This window comes from Chenopodium album, chromosome 9 (genome assembly GCF_948465745.1).
Source record: "Chenopodium album chromosome 9, dcCheAlbu1.1, whole genome shotgun sequence".
Lineage (NCBI taxonomy): Eukaryota > Viridiplantae > Streptophyta > Magnoliopsida > Caryophyllales > Amaranthaceae > Chenopodium > Chenopodium album.
Genome location: NC_137842.1, coordinates 62,549,520 through 62,573,295, shown reverse-complemented (window position 1 = coordinate 62,573,295; position 23,776 = coordinate 62,549,520). Strand labels below are relative to the sequence as shown.

The following is a 23,776-nucleotide window of genomic DNA, read 5'->3' as shown; positions in this document are numbered from 1 at the left end:
GCTAGATTGTGCGCGAGAACCGTCTTTGTCTCTTCTTAAAAAACGTCAGGTTCAAGACTTAGTTCACCTGATTGTTTTAAAATTAATTTCAAAATTTGATTTAAAGTTTGGACTAAGTGGGGGATGGTTGGAGATTTGCTCCAAACTTTCAATTAGAATTATAGTGCTCATAATTGATAATTATTCCCTTGGCCAAACGTTACCACATTTACTAGTAAGATATTATCAGTTATAATCTTACAAATAATATGTTAGCTGTTACAAAATTAAGAGTTTATTGTCAAATAATTTTTCAGTTACAAAACTCTTAATTTTCTTATTAATTTTAACGTTCCTTTTACGGGTTATAAAAACCAAGTTTTTGGGTGTGGAAAAAGTAGTCTTCTACCTACCTCTAAAATATGATAGTAGTACTTATTTTCTCTCTCTAAATAGTATCTTGTCTAAAATTGTCCCAAGATCTTAGTCAACAAAGGCGGTTCTCACTCCGTCCATTGGAGTGTGCCTTTGCCGACGGAGGAGGTGTTAACCCTGGGGTCAAAACCCGTAGTCCAGCCGCACCGTAGTGGGGGGTTTTTCTGACTTAGGGCAGTGACTCGTCACAGCACCTCAATTGATCCGACAAAGAGATAAGTTGTTCCAAATTATTGTTTATTTCCTTCATAAGCAACCATGACATTTCTTGAAGAAATGGTATTCAGAATTTTCCTAATGTTTCAACTATGTTATCTTGGTTATTCCGAGCCCCAGTTTGTAAGCTCTTTCTGTATAAAAAAGAGTGGCTCTTATAGTAAGAATAGCCTGTATCCGGATAATCTGAGTCTCGTTTTCAGCAATCTAACTTCTGCTGCATCAATTAAAGGCTTTGCTAACTTCACTGCTGATGAAGGCGTTGACAAAGTATATGCTCTCTTCTACTGCAGAGGAGACCTGAACCTGTCAGACTGCAGCAACTGTGTTGAAACTGCGACATCTAGAATTGTTTATGAATGCCCCAATAAGAAAGAAGCAATAGTTTTTTTTGAAGAATGTACACTTCGTTATGCCAACCGCTCTATATTCTCCCTAGAGGAGGAAGATCCAAATGATTGGTCTAACAGTGAAGCTATGGTTTCTGATAAAGAACAGTTCAACGATGTACTTACAGCAGCGATGAGTGGCCCTATGAATCAGGCTGCTTATAATAGTTCCAAACGAGGTTTTTCTACTGGTTCTACTACAAACTCTTCTGCAAATCAGACTGTATATTGCCTTGCACAATGTACTCCGGACATTCTTGGCAGCCCATGCCACAAATGCCTCCTTGCAGCACTTGGTAACCTGATTGATGAGGGGAGAACTAAGATGAGTCTTTTTATGCCAAGTTGTCAGGTTATGTATTCTCTTGCTCCTTTCTTCAGTATTAAACAGGAGCCAAATTCTTCGCCGAATGACCCTGGTCTTAAATCTCCTGCAGATGCACTCCCCCTTCCTTCCAGTAAGTAAATCACCAATCTGCACTCAATTTTTACTGCTTTTATATTACTGTTATCAACCACAGTAGAATAAATCTTAATTTTTTTTGGCAGCAGGAAATAGTAAAACATACATAGCTGTAGGAGTCACTGCTGCTTTAGGATTGTGTATTATGCTTTTTGCTCTATGGTTTTGGTTGTGTAAGATAAGGGTGACTATGAAACGCGAAAAAACCCAACAGATTTCACATAATGTGCAGAGCACATTTACTTATGAAGAGCTAGCTTTGGCAACAGATAACTTTTCAAGAGCCAATGTTCTTGGTCAAGGTGGTTTTGGATTTGTTTACAAAGGAATCCTGCCTAATGGTATAGAAGTTGCAGTCAAACAGTTGAGAACTGGAAGTGCACAGGGGGAGCGCGAGTTTCAGGCAGAAGTTGAAATTATTAGTCGTGTGCATCATAGACATTTGGTTTCGCTTGTTGGATATTGTATTTCTGGAGATCAGCGATTGCTTGTGTACGAGTTCATTCCCAACAAGACCATGGAATTCCATTTACATGGTAAGTTCTTTGCCTAAAATGGTCATCTTTGATTACACGGACTGTATATCTAGAAAATTAGTAATGATCAAGACAACAAATTCCAAGAAAATTGGGGGGAGAATTCAATGAAAAGTTTCAGTATATCTTCAGTATCTTATTTCCAATATTTCAGGACTTGATTTTAATAGATTTTGACATTTTTGTAGGAGATGAAAATCCATCTATGAGTTGGCAAACAAGGTTGAAAATTGCTTTAGGTGCAGCAAAAGGGTTGACATATCTTCATGAGGAATGTATGTTACTTAGTAGACCTTAACTTCTTGTTTTATTTTAAGGATGTTGATTCCTTTTCATCATGGACATTAGATGAGTAAAAATTGATGTTTGCCTTAAAAAATGTGTCTTCAGGTTATCCAAAAATCATTCACCGAGATATCAAGGCAGCGAATATACTTATTGATGACGAGTTTAATGCTAAGGTCCAACTTTCTTGCTAGCTGATTAATGAACTGAAATTTTTATTTAACTCTCCTGGTCTTTACTTTTGACAGCTTCAAAATGGTATGTTCATCCTGTGTGATTATAGTAATTTTATTATGTTTTTCGTTTTTTATGTTAGCTGTTTAACAATCCTAAGAACTCACCATACTATAAATATATGCTCTTTTAGTCTGTACAAATGTTGACTGAGCTCTGAGTTTCTGCTGCCAAACGATCCAAACTGTCCTGTTCTTTTAGTCCAGAGATAATGAACCACAATTTCTTCCTGCTGTAATTGCATATCAATAGTTCCTTCTGAAGTTTTTATTTTTTCTGCTAGAAATTAACTTCAGATTACTTGGGATAGAGCATCCTTGCTTCAACACCACACCGTATCATCATAATATACAATGCACCACTTTCTATACTATCAGTCTAAAAATAAGTCAGTACTCGGTATTAAATTTGATTTTCCCTATCATCAGCACATACACCAATTTATGCATCTTCTCCCTAATCATCAGTCTACCCTTCACAGCAATCCAAAGCGCGAACCTGTGCATAGGGACTGTCAATCTGTACTAATCTGATCCTATTAATAAGCAACAATAATCGGATTTTTATTGCATCTGACTCACTTTATATGCAGCATACACAACTTTTTTTTTTTTTTTTTGGCACTGATGCGAAATTGCATGTTCATCCTCTATCCAGGTTGCAGACTTTGGACTTGCAAAATTTTTCTTAGACACATATACTCATGTCTCAACTAGAGTTGTTGGAACTTTTGGGTAAAATTGATACTTCACCAATTAATTTTTATCTGTTCATGTTGCACTCATACATGTTAAGAATAAAATCAGCTAATATTATTGTAATTTGTAGTTACTTAGCGCCAGAGTATGCTGCAAGTGGGAAACTTACTGAAAAATCAGATGTATTTTCCTTTGGAGTTGTGCTTCTGGAATTGATTACAGGACGTAGACCTGTTGACAGATTCCGTCGCTTTCAGGATGATGGCATGGTCGAATGGGTGAGGTTATCATGAATCTTATGCAACCTTTAAGAATTTCTTTCAGTACGATCTTTTATAGTTTTATGGCTTACAGACACTCGTAAACCTGTTTGTCCATGTTGAACTTGTAGGCTAGGCCCTTGCTTCAACAAGCCCTAGAAGGTGGAAGCTTTAGTGACGTCGTTGATCCAAGATTAGAAGCATACAATCCCTATGAGATGGCACAAATGATTGCTTGTGCAGCAGCATGTGTTCGCATCTCTGCAAGACAACGGCCTCAAATGAGTCAGGTACATGTTGCATATCTTTAATCATGTTGGATTGTTACAATGTGACAACTAATTTCATACGTTTTTTTTTTATAAACCTTGTACTTATATTTGATCTGTTTATTTGGTTGATGCAGGTATTACAAACTCTTGAAGGGAACTTATCAGCTGATGATCTTCTGAAAGAAAGCACAACAGATAATGATATGTTCAACAAAATTTCTGACGACGGCTCTAGTAGCCAGCATAAGGAGGATTTACATAAACTTGGGAAGTTAGCTCTACAATCAAGCCATACTCAAAAGTACTGATAAGTTCAGTGCTAGCACCAGCGAGCTCGTATCTACCTCGAGTACTGAAAACCAACCAGATACCCTGGAGTTATAGAAATTGAATACTAAGAAACAGGAATGATAAAATTTCTGTTGAATGAATGAATTTACCTTTGGATTTTATCAAGTACAGAAGTACTCCAAGACCAAATTATTAAACTACGTTTGTTTACGTGTACATGTATAGATGTTAGGGAGTATATTGCTAAAACATTTTTGCTTTCTAAATTGTATAACACTATTTTGTTTTCTTAATCTCTTTGAACATGTGAAAAGTGTCATAGAATGAACTACTATTTCTATTCAGAGTTCCAGTTTTCTCAAGTTCTTCATCAACAATGATTAAATAAAAAGTAATGAGAGGTAAGGGTAGGAAATTGTACGGATTTATTATTTTCCTTTTTTATTTAATAAATTGATGAATATGATGACATCGTAGAAGAGCTTAATTTGTCTGAACTTAATTAACTTTATTTTATTTGAAATAAAGTTTAAAAAGTCGCACCAAATAAACCTTGTGTTAATATAATATAATAATTTGGAAAATTTGCCAGGAATAATACCACCTTTCACTTGTCTTCCAATAATGGAACAACCTTTAATTTATTTCTAAATGGAACCACCTTTGACCCCTATTTTCTATAAATGGAACAGGTTAATTGTTAACCGGTTTGTGAAGGTAAACCGGTGACGTGGCCTTAAATTTAAAGGTTAAATTGGTGAGTTGGCATATTACCGTTAAGTTATGTTGCCTTTTCTTATAAATTAGGCCCCTTGATCTCTGTTCTCTCTATTCTTCTCCTTCCCCTGTTCTTTCCATACTTCATCTTTCATTTTGCGAAGGAAATCCTTTGACAATGGCTTCAAGAAAGGGAAATTCATACACTTCTGGTTCTTCTTCTACCAACAAAAGGGTTGTGAATGTAAAAATTCGGTGTGACTGTGGAAGGGAAGCCCTTATCAAGACTGTGAGAAATGGGCCTAATATGGGGATGAAGTTCTATGGTTGTCCTCTGTGGCCAGTAAGTTTTGTAATTTACTTAATTTAAGGTTAATTAGTTATTTGATAGGCTAATTGAACAATTTGATAGGCTAATTGGATTTGATTTGTTGTGTTGTGTTGTGTTTTGTGTAGGATACACAATGTGAATTTTTTAAATGGGTGAATGAGCACACTGATTTGAAGGAGCAGCAGATGAAATTGTTAGAGAAGGATACTATAATATTAGAGATGGAGGTTGAACAAAAGATCAGAGATGAGAAGATAAAGAAGCTGCAATTAAAGAAAGGTAATTTGGAGGAGGAACTTAAAGACATGAAGAATGAGGTGTTTCAAATGAAATCTGAGATAATGGATTGTTCAAGAAATGAGAAAAATTTGTACATGGCTTTGTTTATTTCATGGCTTTTGTTTGTTGTTGTGTATTTATCTTAGGTATGTACTATTGGCTTGACATGATTGAGTTTGTAATGGGATGGTTTCAATGGAATGAGAATGACTAAGGTCTATTTTGTACAAAGTGTTTTACAAGTTCTATATGTGATTGCAATTGGAAAAAAAAAAAAAAAAAAAAAAAAAAAAAAAAAAAAAAAAAAAAAAAAAAAAACACCTCTAAATTTGGCAGCATAACTTCACGAAAAAGCTATAATGAGCTAAAAAACCTTACATTACTTAATTAATTATCATCCAAATGGTGCCCATATTTAAGCACCACCATGAAGTAAAAACATAGTTTTTTAAGTTGCAAAAGATTACAATACCCTGATCACAGTTTAGCTTGCCAAAATTACACAACTTTAACAAAGTTCAAAAGATATCCCTAGTCTGAAAACATATGTAGTTCAAGTTGTTACAACATCATTGTGGCTGGTGGTCAATGGTGGAGGTCTGGCTTGACTGAGTTGCTGACCTAGTCCTTGCCCTTGAACTTGAAACCTATTGTGTGTACATGCCAAAAAAAATGATGTCAGGAAAAATTAATAAAAAAAATCAGATTAAAAAACAAAACAATGTCAGACAACATACTTGTGGGTTTCCATCAGCACCAAACAACACACCAATACCAACAGGTGTGTTGTTTCTTCCCCTACCCCTTCCTCTTGCTCTCCCTCTTCCATTTCCTGAAGTACTTACAGCAGCATCAACTTGACTCCCCATTCCTCTTGCTCTCCCTCTTCCTTGTCTTGTACTAGCTGCAGCAACCTGAGTACCTCTCCCAGCTTGGCTTCCCCTACCTCTTCCAGTTGACCTAGCACCTTCACCTCCCAGAATCATTCTACCACCCCTGCCAATAAGAGTTCGTAGTACAGGAGCACTGTGATGGGCTGAGGAAGGTGTTACAGTTGCAGGTGTTGCAGTAGTTGCTGCAGAATCCATCTGTGAGGGGTGGTCTGTTGGAGTTGGTGTTGGTTCAGCTCTTGGCCTGCCTCTTGGTTTTTTAGGTTGTGGTTCAGTAGCTGCTGCAGATCCCTTGTCTGGGCACCCCCTCTTATTGTGACCCTTTGAATTACAAATGCTGCAGGTCATCTCAATCCCTGATCTAGTCAATGAGCCTGTCTTCTTAGGATTCTCAAGTGGGTGTTTGATTCTGTTCTTCCTGGGCCTTCCAGGGCCAATTTTGATTGGAGGGGGATCCAAATTGCAGGGCACCCTTGGCCAATACCTTTCTCCTTCCAATGGTGGTATTGAGCCACTGTAAGCCTTCACATAAGTCTCCACCTTGTAGCACACATCAACATAATCCTCTACTACCTTGTTCTGAAAGTAAATACAAGCTATGGCATGGCAGCAAGGAATGCCAACCATATTCCACTTCCTACAACTACAAGTCTTAGCCACTAAGTCTACATTCACTTGATCTAGGATATGTCTGACATTAAACAAGCATTCTGAGGATGACATTACAGTACAGTATGCTGCCTTCTCCTTTTCTTTGTCTAACCTAGATTGTATCCTAGGGCATATGATAGAACTCCACTTCCCCATTTCTTTTCTTTTGCTCACTAACCTTTGCATTAATGCAACCCTAATATCCTCTAACATGAAGATTAGGTGCCTAGTCCTAGCATTGATTATATAAGCATTGAATGTTTCTGCCATATTGTTAGTTATGGCATCAGTTTGAATAGATGGATCTAGGTGTGCTCTACAAAAGACATTAGGATTGTACCTCTTAAATGCCAAGGCAGCCTCTGCATTCATTTCACTTAACTCATCTAGTGCTTCATTGTAATCTGCCAAGTTATAGCACTTGGCTATCTTCCAAAACTGCATCTTCATCTCATCCCCTTTGTATGTCCTGTGCCAATGGGCAAAGATATGCCTGGCACAGTGTCTGTGTTCAGCTTTTGGAAGCACAGAAGCAACAGCATTCAATATAGCCTAAACCCAACATAAAACCACACAAACAGACTATTGGATCAACACATGCATTAACAAGTGAATAAAGGCAGGACTGTAGATGCATTAACAAGTGAATAATGGAGAATGGAAACATTTATACCTGGTCCTCATCTGAAATTATAGAAATCCCACTTCCATCTCCCAAATCAAGGCAGGACTGTAGATGGGTAAAGAACCATACCCATGACAGGTTGTTCTCTCCCTCAACCACAGCCCAACAGATTGGGTACATCTGCTCATTTGGATCCCTAGACACTGCTGTCATAATCTGACCCCCAAGGAATGTCTTCAGAAATGCAGCATCTACACAAATCACTCTTCTGCAAGCCATCTTCCAACCCTCTTTGACTCCATCAAAACAAGTGAAAAACCTCTTGAAGACTGGGGTTGATGTGTTAGGCTGTGGATCAACAACCAACTCAACTACAGTTTCTGGGCTAGCTTCCTGAATTGCCTTGAAGTACCTCTCAACTTTCATATAATGCTCTTTCATTGATCCATGTAACATCCTATGAGCATGATATTTGACCTTGTATGCAAAATTTCTAGTCACAATTACCTTGTACTCTCTTCTTATTGTTTCCACTATCTCCTTAGCTGGCCAATGTGGCCTTGCTTTGAACAACTCAAGAAGTTGCTTTGCCACCCAAGTGCTCTTCGGTTGTCTGTTCTTGTTCATGTTTCTAAGACATGTGTGGCTATCTACAACACTCTTCACCAACCAAGTTGCATCTCTGGAATGCATAGAACAGTATAGATAGAAAGGGCAGTTCTCTACACATTTAACTCCCAATTTTTGCTTGTCTTTGTTGCTTATGACATACCTAAGATCTCTCCCTTGCATGACTGCATATTTGCTAACAGCCTCCTGGAAATCAGCTCTGTTTGCAAACCTTAGACCCACTTTCCAGTTGAACTTTGTGAAGTCAGTGTCTCCCTTCACTAACACACCCTTTTTACCCTTGGTAACTCCCTCTAATTCATCCTCACTTGCAGTTGGTGTATGAATATCATCATCACTCTGCTCATTATCAGTGCATACACCACCTTGCTGGGTTGTAGTTGCACCAGATGTCTGATCTTCCTTCTCTAGTTGGTTTTCACCAAGCTTCCCCTGACAAACTTCTTTCTGCAACTGCAAAGCTATTTCAATTACCTTTGAATTGCAATTCTTCACTCTAGCCCTAGCTTCAATGACCTCATCATCACTAACATCAGACTCAGGGTCAATAAAATCAGTACCCTCAAGCTCTGCAACCTCCTCAACTTCCAGATCTATGTCATTTAGACTGAAATCATCAGCCTGTTCAGTGTCTCTATCACCATCTACCTCATATTCATCATCAATTTCATCCTCCTCAAACTCACCCCCCTCACAAAACTTCTTGTATTCTGGGTCTGGTTCATAAGTTGGATCACTGTCATCACTGAATACATCATCATCACCTATAAGCTCACTCCACCTCAAAGGGTTATCTCCCCTGTTGTCCACCCAATCATAATCAAGAAAGGTTGTGTTAACACTAGGCAGCTCAGCAGTGGATACAAATTCACAACTTGGAAATTGAGAAAGGTTTGGAAAGGGGTTTTCAGTTTCTTTATCTAAATCTGGAACTACGAAAGGAGGTTTGCTGAGGGAAGCTGCTTGTTTTTCTTTCAGATTTGGTTTCAAGGGTGGAACTGAGGTTGTTGGGGCAGTCAACTGTTGGTAAGATAGAGAATAGGGTGCTCTAATAGATTCTTTTTGTGATGATGTGGCAGCATCTTTTTGTCTCCTAGGGCTTATCCTAATAGGTGTGGCCAGCTTTGTTTGTGGTCCCTTCTTTGGGGTCATTTTTTTTTCTGTTGTTTACTTTGCTTGTGGGATTCTCAACATCTTTGACTGTTTTTTGAGATTTAGGTGAAGATTCTGCCCTATTGCCAACAATAACTCCCTCCTCACTTTGTACAGCAGGATTGCTAACAGCTCCCTCCTCACTTTGTACAGCATGTCTACGCTCAGATGGCTCCTCATGGTGCAGGAAATACACATCAGCACGCTTATGTGTATTTGCAATTTTAATCAAATCCAACACTTCTTCATCTCCATCTATTTTCCTCAAGCCATCCTCCAAACTCATCCCAAGAACTAGGTAATATATCCCAGCCACAGCAATGTACCCACATTTATTTGCATATTCAAGTAATTCCCAATAACACAACAAATCAGTGTCCACCTTGAAATTCCTACCCTTACCACCCACATACACCAATTCACCATTATGTTGATGTTTGAACTCACCACCATGCCAAAACCTTATTGTAACACTATCAAAGAAACTGCTCATTGCAAACCTAGAATTACAATTACAAAGTCAACATCAAAGTCTACTATTAATACCATCACAAGCATACTATCACAAGCAACAACATCAGCAGCATTAGCTAAATACATCAATTAACCAGAACACTCCATCAGTAACCCAACTAACAAGATTATCACAACATTCATAGGAATTAGCATCATTCGAAAATGTGTACTAATTACTCACATGAAATTCTATCTAAATTCATAATTAACACCAAACAACACTTCAATTGCATCAAAATACACTCAAAATCATACGTGACTAGGCCACAATTCACAATTCAATACATGTCATTGCAATCTTACATTTTGTCAATAAGTTGGGGCAAAAAATCTTACCTTTAAACGCGCAATTAGGGGAAAAATCGTCACTTTCGTACTTCCATAGATTGTAGCTTCCTTCTCCAGTTGATAGGGACGGCTCACCGCATTCAATTCCGCTGTTCAATTGTGGTAAAGTGAGTGTCTTCTTTAATGGAGTAAACAGAGGAGAGAGAGTGTGAAAGGGAGGGAAATGAAATTGAAGAGGGAAAAAGAAGGTTGTTGGGAGTCATTAATGCCACGTTGGCTTCTTAGGGAGGGAATGGAAGTCAAGGCTTGACTTCCACCTGCAACCTCATTTATTAGCCGGTTACCCGTAACCTGTTCCATTTATAGAAAATAGGGGTCAAAGGTTGTTCCATTTAGAAATAAATTAAAGGTTGTTCCATTATTGGAAGACAAGTGAAAGGTGGTATTATTCCTGGCAAATTTTCCTAATAATTTTAGGATCACTTTTTGTATTAGAGATACGGGGGAGATAATTGCCTTAACTAGCACACTAGACATAAACGAATAAATGATACATCATTAAATTCAACCTCGAGCTCTGAAAAATTAGGGAGAAGAGAGAATGAATAGCTTTTGTATTGCTTGATTATTATTCATCAATAGGTTGAGTATTTATACAAAACCTAAGCTCATAAGATAGGAAACAATCTTCCTAAAAGATATACGTCTAACCATAAACCCTAAAGATATATTCTCAAAATAATATCTTAACATAAATATCCTAATTAAATATATTATTCTCTTAAATGATATCTACGGAAAATATATCACACATATATTTTCCGATATCTCTAACACCCTCCCGCAATCATAACGGCAGTAACACGAACATTGCGATTGGAAATTCTTCACTTTGTTGAAGCCGAGATGCACACTCTTGTGATGTCGCCTTCAATTTTTTTTTTCTTTCTCAATGATGAGAACGTTCATCTTTTCGAACTCATCAGTCATCAATCAATCAAGCAAGAACGTCATTCTTTTCGAACCTGCAAATATAATAATTTTGGTTTTTCCAGAGCAAAACTGAGCTCCAATCAAATATTGGTTTGTCAGAGTAAACCACACTCAAATTTCTTATTGGTCTTTCAGAGTAAACCACACTCAAATTTCTTATTGGTCTTTCAGAGTAAACCACACTCAAATCCAAAGGAGCAAAATTATGCTCGAATCAACTCACAAACCTCGTCTCACGGCACAAGGAGAACCAAATATATCTTGTCTCACGACACAAGAGAGCCGCTTTTTTTTTATTATTATTTTTAAATATTGCGTCAAGCATAACGCTATTTAATGTCTTCATCTCCAAATATGTGTTATAGTGGAGGAAGTCCACTCACATACTCCCACAAAAAAAAAAAATCTCCCAAAAAATAAAAAAATCACATACACATATGATTAACGTGTACCAACCCAAAAAAAATAAAAATTTAAAGAGTATTAATATTGCATAGCGGAAGCAAAATTTTGAATCCCACCGGTGGGTTTAACTTTCTAACCCACCGGCAGGGGGGAAATTTTTGTGAGCGGTCCCAAGATTTAACATGCTCTGATACCATGACAAATTAGGGAGAATAGAGAATGAATAGCTTTTGTATTGCTTGATTATTATTCATCAACAGGTTGAGTATTTATACAAAACCTAAGCTCATAAGATAGGAAACAATCTTCCTAAAAGATATACGTCTAACCATAAACCCTAAAGATATATTCTCAAAATAATATCTTAACATAAATATCCTAATTAAATATATCATTATCTTAAATGATATCTACAGAAAATATATCACACATATATTTTCCGATATCTCTAACAAGCTCCATATCCATTTACAAAGTTCTCCCCAATTATTTTAAGGGTAAGTTTACTATTGCAAGTCTTGAGCAAAGTCTCAACATGAGTCTTGCTTAGAGCTGTCAATTCGGATAAACGGGTCGGGTTTGGGTCAGGTAAGAGTGGGTCGGGTCAATTCAGATTAATTCCATAACCTATGCGGGTCGGGTTTGGGTTGGGTCATGCTTGAGTGGGGTCACGTCGGGTCATACTTCTTATCGGGTTTGGGTCGGGTTTATGTCGGGTTAATAACAGATCAGGTTACATTCGGGTCTGGTGAACAATAGGTCGGGTTTAATTCGGGTTTTCACGGGTTAAAACGGATTAGGGTAATTCTCGGGTTTGAGTCGAGTTCACTTCAAGTCAATAATTTGCGGATTAGAATCAGGTCGGTTCATTCTCGAGTTTGAGTCAGGTTCGATTCAAGTCAATAATTTGCGGATTATAATCAGGTCGAGTCAATTTCAAGTCGGGTCATTCTCGGGTTCAAGTCGAGTTCGGTTAAAGTCAATAATTTGCGGGTTATAATCAGGTTGGGTCATTTCCAAGTCGAGTTATTCTCGGATTCAAGTCGGGTTATGTTCGAGCCAATAATTTGCAGGTTACAATCAAGTCGGGTCATTTCCAAGTCAGGTCATATTCGAGTTCAACTAACTATAAATAGATAATTATCATTTTTATCAAGATAATTATTTCCTTTGACTATAATATATATGGCAATATACTAGGGAACTATAGTTTATAATTTAGGAAGATAATTATCTCCTTTGACCATACAACAAATATATACTATATTTAACTCTTAAATTTGAGGATGATGCTCCTTTCTTTTGATAGCCTAGACCGACTTGGTCTCCCAAGACAGAATGCTTTGATCAACAATATTAAGGTGGCATGGTCTAAATTGCATTTAAGGTGATTTGAAATCAGGTCAGTAACAATTTGGGTTGAATTTAGGTCAGGTAAATAACAAGTCGTGTTAATTTCGAGTCGGGCTAGTAACAGATCGTGTTGATTTTTAGGTTGGGTAAGTAATAGGTATTGTAAAATTCGGGTCAATAACAAGTCAAGTTGTATTTGGGTCAGGTCAATAACAAGTCGAGTTGATTTCAGGTCGGGTTTGTAACAGGTTGGTTTAAATTAAGGACGGGTTAGGATCGGGTCGGGTTGAATTCAGGTCAGGTTAGTAACATGTCGGGTTAAATTTGGGTTTTGATGGGTTAAAACGGGAGTGGGTCAATTTCCGTTCAAGTCGGGTTATGTGAAAGTTAATTAAATTGGCCGTTGTAAACCGGTAAATTGGTGCAAGTTGTAAACCGGAAAAATCGGTTCAAGTTGTAAACCGGTAAATTGGTCGTTTAAAAACAAATTGAATGGTTCCACACACCCAATTGGACTCCCAGAGGGAATTAGGGACCATGGTAAACATTTCGGCAATTTTTATTTCTATGCGAAAAAAAGTCAAAAATTTCCAAAATTAAAGGCTAATGTTCACGTTTTTTGAGAAATTTTGGAGGTTTTCAGGCCCGGTGTCTAAAAGTCTTGAAATACTATGGAATAAATCTCGGGGTCATATCATGCCGTTTGGAACCATATATGATCATTATTTGTTGTCATAAATGTTCGTGGTAGGCTTGAATGAATGAAATCGGTGCAAATTGTAAACCGGTAAATTGGACGTTTAAAGGCAAATTGGATGGTTCCACCCACCCAATTGGACTCCTGGAGAATATTAGGGACCATGGTAAACATTTCGGCAATTTTTATTTCCTGGCGAAAAAAATCAAAAAATTCAAAATTAAAGGCTAATATCCACGCTTTTTGAGTAATTTTGGAGGTTTCGAGGCCCGGTGTCGAAAAGCCTTAAGAACTAGGGGATACATCTCGTGTTTATATAATGCCATTTGGAATCGTATATGGTCATTATATGTTGTAATAAATGTTCTGAAATGAATGGTGTCATTCGAACAAGTGTATTATTCTGATAGCGGGTTCAGAATTATTAGAAAGCTAATATATTCAGTAAGGTCAAGTGATCGGAATGCCTGGGTGGAGGCCGCTTCCGATCAGTAATATTAATATAATTAATATTACAGCTTAATCTTGACAGAACCCTTCGCGTTACACCCAAGCAAAATATACAAACCGACTCGACGAATTAATTCGGAAGAAATTAATTCGTCGCCCGAGTGTTAAATATTTAGACGTCGGAAATTCGAGCTTAGAGCGTCGAAACCGAGCGTCGGAAGTCGAGTCAAAAATAATAAAAAGACGAGACAACAAATTAGTAATAAATCAACAATGACCATAATACCCCTAGCATCGGAATCCCGAGTGCTAGGGGATTAGCCGAGCTAGCAGCCCGCACCATGTGCGAGACATGCTAGCAAGGTGTGGCTAGCATCCCGCACCATGTGCGAGGCATGCTAGCACAGCACGACCAGCAGCCCGCAAGCAGTGCGTGGCGTGCTGGCGTGCGCTGCTGCTAGCAGCCCGCACATGTGCGTGGCTAGCTAGCAGCGCCCTCGGCATCAGCAGCCCGCACTGATGTGCGTGGGCGTGCTGGGCCGAGCTGGCAGCAGCTAGCAGCCCGCACGGTGCGAGGCTAGCTGGGTCATGGGCCTAGGTCGGGTAGAAAGGGGAAGCTAGTAAGTATGCTTGCTTTTTGGTGTGGACAAGTGTCACAAGGAGAGGAAGGAGTGGGGAGCAAGTATGGTCCCCTCCTCTCCAAGTGGTCCATACTCCTCTTTACATATGACTAGGACCCTTGTTGATTTATTACTTGCTTATATATTTAATTTAATTTAACTTTAAATTAATTTGTGGAATTTCATGAATCCCACATTGATGGGATAGAAATTCCCACTCATACTTTCCTCTATAAATACCAACCTTGGGATTTGGAGTAAAGTGCTTGAGTGGGAGTTAGAAAGAGCATTCCATATTTTGGAAAAACTCTTAAACTCCATTAACACTTGGGTTTTGGTCGGACCTTGCTAACTCCAAAGTAACGGACCTAAAAAGTCGTGTTCGTCCTTTGTGGGTAGATACCGTTGGAGGCACGGCATTTGCGGTGCCATGGCTTTCAAGTAAGAGCCCGTTTTGAGAGGGCGAAGCTCGGTTCAAGGGTATGATTCGTTCTTCCTTTTCTTGTGTTTATTTATTTATGCTTTATGGTTTTATTAATTACGAGTGGTTCCTTGGGTCGGGGTTGTTTCCGCGGTGAGTCGGACTCACCAAACCCCAACATGTTCGTGGTAGGCTTGAGTTAATGAAATCGGTGCAAGTTGTAAACCGGTAAATTGGCCGTTTAATGGCAAATTGGATGGTTCCACCCATCTAATTGACCTCCCGAAGGATATTAGGGACCATGATAAACATTTCGGCAATTTTTATTTTCGGGCAAAAAATTGTCAAAAAATTCCAAAATTTAAGTCTAAGATCCATGCTTGTTGAGAAATTTTGGATATTTCGAGGCCCGGTGTCGAAAAGCCTTTAAATTTTAGGATTACATCTCGGGGTCATATAATGCCATTTAGAACCATATACGATTTTTATATATTGTCATACATGTTCGTGGTAAGCTTGAATTAATGAAATAGGTGCAAGTTGTAAACCGGTAAATAGGTCGTTTAAAGGCAAATTGGATGGTTGCACCCACACAATTGGAATCTCAGAGAGTATTAGGGACCATGGTAAACATTTCAGCAATTTTTATTTACGGGCGAAAAAAGTAAAAAAAAAAATTAAAAATTGAAGGCTAATATCCACGTTTTTTGAGAAATTTTGGAATCTTCGAGGCTCGGTGTCTAAAAATCTCGAAATTCAAGGGAATATATCTCAGGGTCATATAATTTCGTTTGGAACCATATGTGATCATTATTTGTTGTCATAAATGTTCGTTGTAGGCTGAGTTAATGAAATTAGTGCAAGTTGTAAACCGTAAATTGGTCGTTTTAAGGCAAATTGGATGGTTAGTTCCACCCACCTAATTGGACCCCCAGAGGGTATTAGGGAACATGGTAAATATTTCGGCAATTTTTATTTCTGAACGTACAAAATTCAAAAAATTCCTAATTTGAAGGCTAATATCCATGCTTTTTGAGAAATTTGGAGGGTTTTGGGGCTAGGTGTCGAAATGAAATGAGATTTTATTAGATACACCTCATGGTCATATATAATGACTTTTGAAACCATAAATGACCTTTATATGTTGTCATGAATATTCGTGGTAGGGTTGAGTTGATGAAATAAGTGTAAGTTGTAAACCTGTAAATTGACCGTTAAAATGCAAATTGGATGGTCCCACCTACCTGATTGGACTACTGGAGGGTAATAGGAACCATGGTAAACATTTCAGGCTTATTTTTGAGCGAAAAACAGTCAAAAAAAATAAAAAAATTGAAGGCTTTTTGAGAAATTTTTATTTTAGGATGGTTCCACCTACCTAAACCCATGGTAACCACGCTTTTTGAGAAATTTTTGAGGTTTCGGGGCCTGGTGTAGAAAAGCTTTGAGAGTTTAGGGGATATATCTTGAGGTCATGTAAGAATATTTTAAACCATAAATGAACATTATATGTTGTCATAAATGTTCGTGGTAGGCTTGAGTTAATGAAATCGATGCAAGTTGTAAACCGGTAAATTCACCATTTAAAGGCAAATTGGATGTTTTCACCCACCTAATTGGACTCCCGATGGGTATTAGGGACCATGGTAATTTGGTAAACCATTCGGAAATTTTTTATTTACAGGCAAAAAAAAGTCAAAAAAATCCAAAATTTAAGGCTAATATCTACGCTTTTTTAGAAATTTTTGAGGTTTCGAGGGCCGGTGTCGAAATTCTTTTAGATTTTAGGGGATGCATCTTGGGGTCATATTATGCCGTTTGGAACCATAAATGATCATTATATGTTGTCATAAATGTTCGTGGTAGGCTTGAGTTAATGAAATCGGTGTAAGTTATAAACCGGTAAATTGGCCGTTTAAAGGCAAATTGGATGGTTCCACCCATCCAATTGGATTCCCGGATGGTATTAGGGACCAAGGTAAACATTTCGGCAATTTTTATTAGCAGCCGAAAAAATGTCAAAAAATTCCAAAATTGAAGGCTAATATCCACACTTTTTGAGAAATTTTGGAGGTTTCAGGGCCCAGTGTCAAAGTCCTTAAATTCTAAGGAATATATCTCGGGGTCATATAATGTCATTTGGAACCATATATGATCATTATTTGTTGTTATAGATGTTCGTGGTAGGCTTGAGTTAATGAAATTGGTGCAAGTTGTAAACTGGTAAATTGTTCGTTTAGAGGCAAATTGGTGGTTTCACCCACCCAATTGGAATATCGGAGGGTATTAAGGACTATGGTAATATTTCAGAAATTTTTATTTTTTGGGCGAAAAAAAGTTAAAAAAAATTCCGAAATTGAAGGGTTTTTAGAATTTTTTGAGGTTTCAAGGCCCAGTGTCGAAAAGTTGTGAGATTTTGAGGGATATATCTCGGGGTCATATAACACTGTTTTAAACCATAAATGTTCGTAGTAGGCTTGAGTTAATTAAATTGGTACAAGTTGTAAACCACTAAATTGGCCGTTTAAAGGCAAATAGGATGGTTCCACTCACCTAATTGGTCTCCCAGACGGTATTAGGGACCATGGTAAACATTTCGGCAATTTTTATTTTTGGGCGAAATAAAAGTCAAAAAAATTCCAAAATTATTAATCATTTGGCATATATATATATATATATATATATATATATATATATATATATATATATATATATATATATATATATATATTGACAAATGAGTCTTGGGATAATGTATGAATCTGGAGAAAGTCTTGTATAAATTTAAATAATAAAAAATTAGTGGAAAGTTGATGTGACAGATAGAGTCTGGAGAATAAGCCTTGGTTTAGATATCCGAAATATCATAAACTGATATCCGAATCCAATTTGAAAATTTCGGATATCTTATATCCAAAATCATTTGGATCGCTTCGAATATCCATTATTCAATATTAATTAAAATTGATTATGATTATTTTCTTATTATATTAATTTTATTGCTTTTTAATCGCTAAGTTGTATAATCTATTTTAACAAAATAAAAGAAAATATATTAAGAATATTATAATGAGTTAATAACAAAGGGTCAGTTTCATATGGACATTTAAAAAATTTATAACTTCATATATTTCACTATTTTAGCCTTTATTTTTTCTGATATCGATTTAGATATCTAATATCCAATCGAAACATTTGGATATGTTTCAAATAAAGGATAACCAAAATCTTGAAAATCAGTATCCAAATCTGCATTTGATATCCAATTCAAAATAAAACTCAGATCGGATATCTAATAATATGGATCGATTGCGGGTTGAATTGACAGATAGTTTTGTAGCCGTCTAGTTGTGAGTTGAGAAAATCATTAGGAATTCTCATTTCTTAGGTACATAATAGACTATGTAACAGAAATAGCTAACCAAAATTATTACAAGTATGCTTTTTGAAAAAATTTAGTGGGAATAATTTCATTATATTTCATGATACACAGGGTTAAAAAGAATCTCTCGTAAAGTTTCGACGTCTCCATAAAAAAAAAATCAATAAAATTGTTTTCAAGTGGGAGTTTATAATTTATTTCCATCAAAGCAACAACGTACTCCTTCACTATCATCGATCATTATTCATCTCTATTAATTGCTGTCCAATTAAAGATATCGTACCTAACGTTATCCTTCATGTCCCACCTTCAAATTTACCAATAAATGGTATACCTCGTCTTGTGTGCGGCCGGCCACACCGTGTGACTACTTAAAGTAACCCCTATAACATTGATTAAGTAACCCTTGTAATACCAATCAAGTAACCCCTATAACAGTGACCGAGTAACTCTATAACAATGATGAAGTTACACTTTTAACACTGATCAAGTAACCCCCATTACACTAGCAAAGTAACCCCTATAATGGTTGGCCACACGGTGTGGCCAGCCACATATAAGACTTTGTGTAAATGGTAAGTGTACAATGATGTTAGCTCTTAGTAAATGCAAGACTTGTTATTTAATATATACACCACTTCCTTAAGTTCCTTTCATTGTGATTTTCATGTTTTCTTGATCTTTCTTTATCTCTTCTACTTTTACTCCATATCATTTTAGTAAGCAATAATGAACTCCTCTAGCCTCATACACGTACCGAAAACGGAAGCCGAGCTAACACAACTAAAGAGCTCCCTCCCACAAGAGATATGGTTCAATGGCAACCTAATGTACCTATACCAAGGATTTTGGACTCAAAAGTTGGAATCCTTGGTTGCTTTTCAAAACCATTTTGAAGCTCATGATGCTGATATCTTTGTTACAAGTGCTCGAAAAGCCGGTACTACTTGGCTAAAAGCTCTTGTGTATGCCATTTGCAACCGCGCAAATCACCCACCTTTAGAAAGCCCCTTACTCGTTCATAACCCTCATGAGTTAGTCCCTCAGTTAGAGTCCAACACCTACTTTAAATCGAAGTGTCCGGATCTTAGTAGCCTTAAGTCTCCTAGACTTTTTGGTACCCATGTTCCTTATCCTTCATTGCCTAGTTCGATCAAGAACACTAATTGCAAAATCATTTACATTTCTAGAAACCCATTTGACACCTTGGTGTCATCATTTTTGTTTTATCAAAATGTGGATGATAATAAGACTCTAAAACCAGAGTTATTGGGTCAATATTTTGATATGTTTTGTGAGGGGAGAATTCCGTTTGGTCCTTTTGAGGATCATGTGTTGGGATACTGGAAGCAGAGCTTAGAGCGGCCACATAAGGTGTTGTTTATTAAGTACGAAGATTTGAAGGCGGATCCTAAACCTCACTTAAAGAAAGTGGCGGAGTTTGTAGGATGCCCGTTTTCGAAAGAAGAAGAGATGGGAGGTGTTATTGATGGCATTGTCAAGTTGTGTAGCTTAGAGAAGCTAAAAGACGTCGCAACGTCGAAAAAGAGGGGTAGGGTTTATTCTTCAACTCAAAATGAGAAGTTCTTCCGAAAAGGGGTTGTTGGAGATTGGGTTAATTATTTGAGTCCATCTATGGTTGAGAGACTTGAGAAGCTCATGCAAGAGAAATTTAGTGGTTCTGGCCTAATGTAAGATTGCTTGTTTTTATTTCCTCTGTTATAAATGAATTATTGTTTGTTTTAGTCCTACATGTCTCTAAGAAGTAGTCCCTAGAATCCTCTTTCATTAAAACTCTTTATAAATTAAAGTTAGATCATCTCCAATGGTCAGACTCAAATTTGAGTATTAAAATACAAAATGAGTTGTTTTTTTACCTTCAATGGTACCGTACTTACTTCTCAATTTCACAACTCATGTGAAGCCTAATTTCCCGATGGTAAAACTCTCTAAAATATAAAAATGTCACTTTCAATTTATAGTTCACCAAATTCATTTCTTTTTTTAATTTCAAATATTATAAGATTAAAAAAAAGGTAAAACTTAAAGAAAATTACAAAATATATTAGAATATTGACAAAGGACCCACACTTTTTGTCAAATGAGACTCAATGTTGAGTATCTAAACTTAGCAACTTTCTTTTGGAGTTGCTAAATTTAGATACCAACTTATTGGTATACATTGCAAAAAAATACTCTCTCTTTCCTTAAAATACTCACTTGAGTTTCACCATTAGAGAGGATCTAAAGAAGATTGTTGATCTGAGGCAATTTTTTAAAGAACGTAAGGATTGATGGCAATGGGTCTAGGACTTGACCTATACCATGTTAGACTCGACCCTTATCATAGGGTTTGGGTCCTAAAATTTTAGACCCAACAGAACTGGATGGATCGGATTTGAATTTAACTTTAATGGATAGGGTTTGAATCCGAGTCTAAAAGGTTTAGACCCATATGATTTGGGTTTCTCATATTATAGAATCTTGATGATGAAATAGATGACGAAATGGAATTTAATAGTGCTATCATATGAAATGGAAGACTTAATGCACCAAAGAAGACTTAGCTTGCTGCATGCTACAACTTTGTTTTTAAGAATTTTTTCTATTTAAAATATGTGGATTGTTTATGAACTACTTCCTCCGTTCTTTTTTACTTGACCCGCTTTGACTTTTACACTATTCAACACTTCTCTTTTGACCTTTTTTATGAATGATATGTAAGGAAAAATATATTCATATGATATCTTTTTTAATTCGTCTCAATAAGTACTATCGTAATATACAACTTTTATAATTTTTACTTGTAAATAATTAAAGTTATTGATCGCTAAAGTTTTGCATTGGCAAGCGTGATAAAAGAAACAGGTCAAATAAAAAAAACAGATGAAGTAGTAATTTAGTACAGTACTATCATGATTATTTAATGTATCCTAATTTATAGTAGTCACACTATCGTAATAGGATAGTTTAAATATTTTAATAAATATACGTAGTATAATAAAACTATTGTTAGACTCATTTTGGACCCATTTTAGACACGCTAGACATGTGGATTTGGGTCTGAGTCTGATTGTTTTAGACCGTGGATTTGGATCCACCTCCAAAAATCTGGGTCTGGGCCAGATCCGGCCTATTGTCATGCAATAGTGTAATGCCTTTTTTGACATATATTACCTCCGTTACAGGTTATGTGCGACATTTTTCCTCTCTACTTTATGTCAAATCGTTGCACATAACCTATAACGGAGGTAATATGTTTTTCATTAATGGTGCCCTAGGCTAATTTAAACACTTTTAATTGATTAAGCAAGCTCATTCTTTGTATATATTTATTTAATTATCCATTAAATCTTGACATTTTAGGCTTGCTTGTAAATTCAAAATTGTATGTTTTTGAATACTTTTGCTCTTTAATACCCTAAAGTGTCCCCAAAATTTCGTGTCATTATGTTTTTTTTTTTCTTTACTAGAAAATACTTTAATTTTATATTTTAAAACTTTATTAAATGTTTATATTTATTTTTCCTTTGTCATATAAAATGCCTCTACTTTTACTAATTATACACTCTATCCATTACCTGGCTAAGTGCTAATTAAAAAGAATAATGTGGAGGTATAAAATTAATGTCGGACACTATATTATGGCCTATGGGACATAGTAACAATTAATTTGTCTACCGTTACGGACTACCAGAGGTAAATCAATCATGCAAGAATACATCAATAAATAAACTAATAACATGAAATTTTTTAATATTTATTTTTTTCAGCTGCTTCACGAGGGTCTGATTAAGTAATACTACAATTAACAAGACATCATACCCACGTCCCACTCCACGACGGTCCATGCATGACTTTTTGTCATTAGTAATCTTTTTATATCATTGCACAAAATCGATCATTGTAATTATATATTAAAGTACCCTTAAAAAAGAAATCCATCAATAATGTCATTTAATTATTCCATGCTCTCTTTATATCAATATCATAGCTCTTGTATTTGCAATTGTGTATTTCATTTAAGCAATGGAAACCATTATTTCAACAAACACAGAAAAACTGAAAAACTCCCTACCAAAAGAGTTGTGGTTTGATGGTTATCCCTTGTACTTCTACCAAGGCTTTTGGGCTCCAACACTTGAATGCATAACTTCCTTTCAAAACCATTTTGAAGCTCAAGATACTGATATCTTCGCAACCAGCTTTCGCAAAGTAGGCACAACTTGGCTCAAATCCTTGGTGTTTGCCATTTGTGACCGCGCAAATCATCCACCTTCAAAGAGCCCCTTACTCACTCATAACCCTCATGAGTTAGTCCCCCAATTCGAGTCCAATATTTATGCTAAATCAAAGAGTCCAAATCTTAGCACCATTAAGTCTCCTAGGCTTTTTGGTACACACATCCCATTTTCGTCCTTGCCAAGTTCAATCAAGGGCGACTCAAAGAGCAAGATCATACATATCTTTAGAAACCCATTTGACACTTTTGTGTCCTCTTGGTTGTTTTATAAAAAAGTGGATAGTCACAAGGCTAATATGCCACCTAACATGTTTAACCAATTTTTTGACATATTTTGTGAAGGGAAAGTTCCTTTTGGACCGTACCCTAATCATGCATTAGGGTATTGGAGGGAGAGCCTCAAGAGGCCGGAGAAGGTGTTGTTTATTAAGTACGAAGATTTGAAGGCAGATCCTAAACCTCAATTGAAAATAATTGCGGAATTTATAGGATTTCCATTTTCAAATCAAGAGGAGCAAGGAGGTGTCATTGATAATATTATCAAGTTATGCAGCATTGATAATATGAAAAAGGTCGCGGTAGATAGTGAACAAGTTTATCCTCTTATTCAAAATGATATTTTCTTCCGTAAAGGGGTGGTAGGAGATTGGACTAATCATTTGACTCCATCCATGGTGGAGAAGCTTGGGAAGATTATGGAAGGAAAATTCTACGATACCGGTTTAACATATATGTAAGAATGATTGTCATCATAACCTTAACTAAAATGTGCTTTAATTTGTATTTGCTTTGTGGTAAAATAATCGATCACATATGATGGGTGATCTACGCTTGTATTTATTTCTATTCTTAAATATGTTTCCTAGCGCTTGGTACCAAGTGTAAGGGAACAAGCTTGGAACGGCTTAGGGATATCCCCAACCCCCTTATTTGTATTGCCAAGTAGTTTATATTGTCTGTAACCCCAATCCCCTTTTAGCTTTTGTATTAGTTTGATTAAGAGGTTTAAATTTGCTCGTTATTGTCTAATGTTAGTTGAGAGCTAGCCTTCTTTTGACAATTGTCAACAATTAAA

General features: G+C 36.6%; 3 pseudogenes across 1 annotated transcript; all 3 read left to right on the top strand.

Annotated features, from left to right (window-relative positions):
- The first annotated feature begins 397 nt into the window (after positions 1 to 397).
- On the top strand, positions 398 to 4,443 carry LOC145560082 (proline-rich receptor-like protein kinase PERK3; annotated as a pseudogene). Its single transcript, XR_014093081.1, has 8 exons — positions 398 to 1,477; positions 1,569 to 2,018; positions 2,207 to 2,293; positions 2,409 to 2,479; positions 3,195 to 3,271; positions 3,366 to 3,513; positions 3,627 to 3,785; positions 3,902 to 4,443. The product of XR_014093081.1 is annotated as a proline-rich receptor-like protein kinase PERK3 (transcript).
- A 14,643-nt stretch (positions 4,444 to 19,086) lies between these two features.
- On the top strand, positions 19,087 to 20,203 carry LOC145560081 (cytosolic sulfotransferase 15 pseudogene; annotated as a pseudogene).
- A 2,223-nt stretch (positions 20,204 to 22,426) lies between these two features.
- LOC145558683 (cytosolic sulfotransferase 15 pseudogene) lies at positions 22,427 to 23,717 on the top strand (annotated as a pseudogene).
- The last annotated feature ends 59 nt before the right edge of the window (positions 23,718 to 23,776 follow it).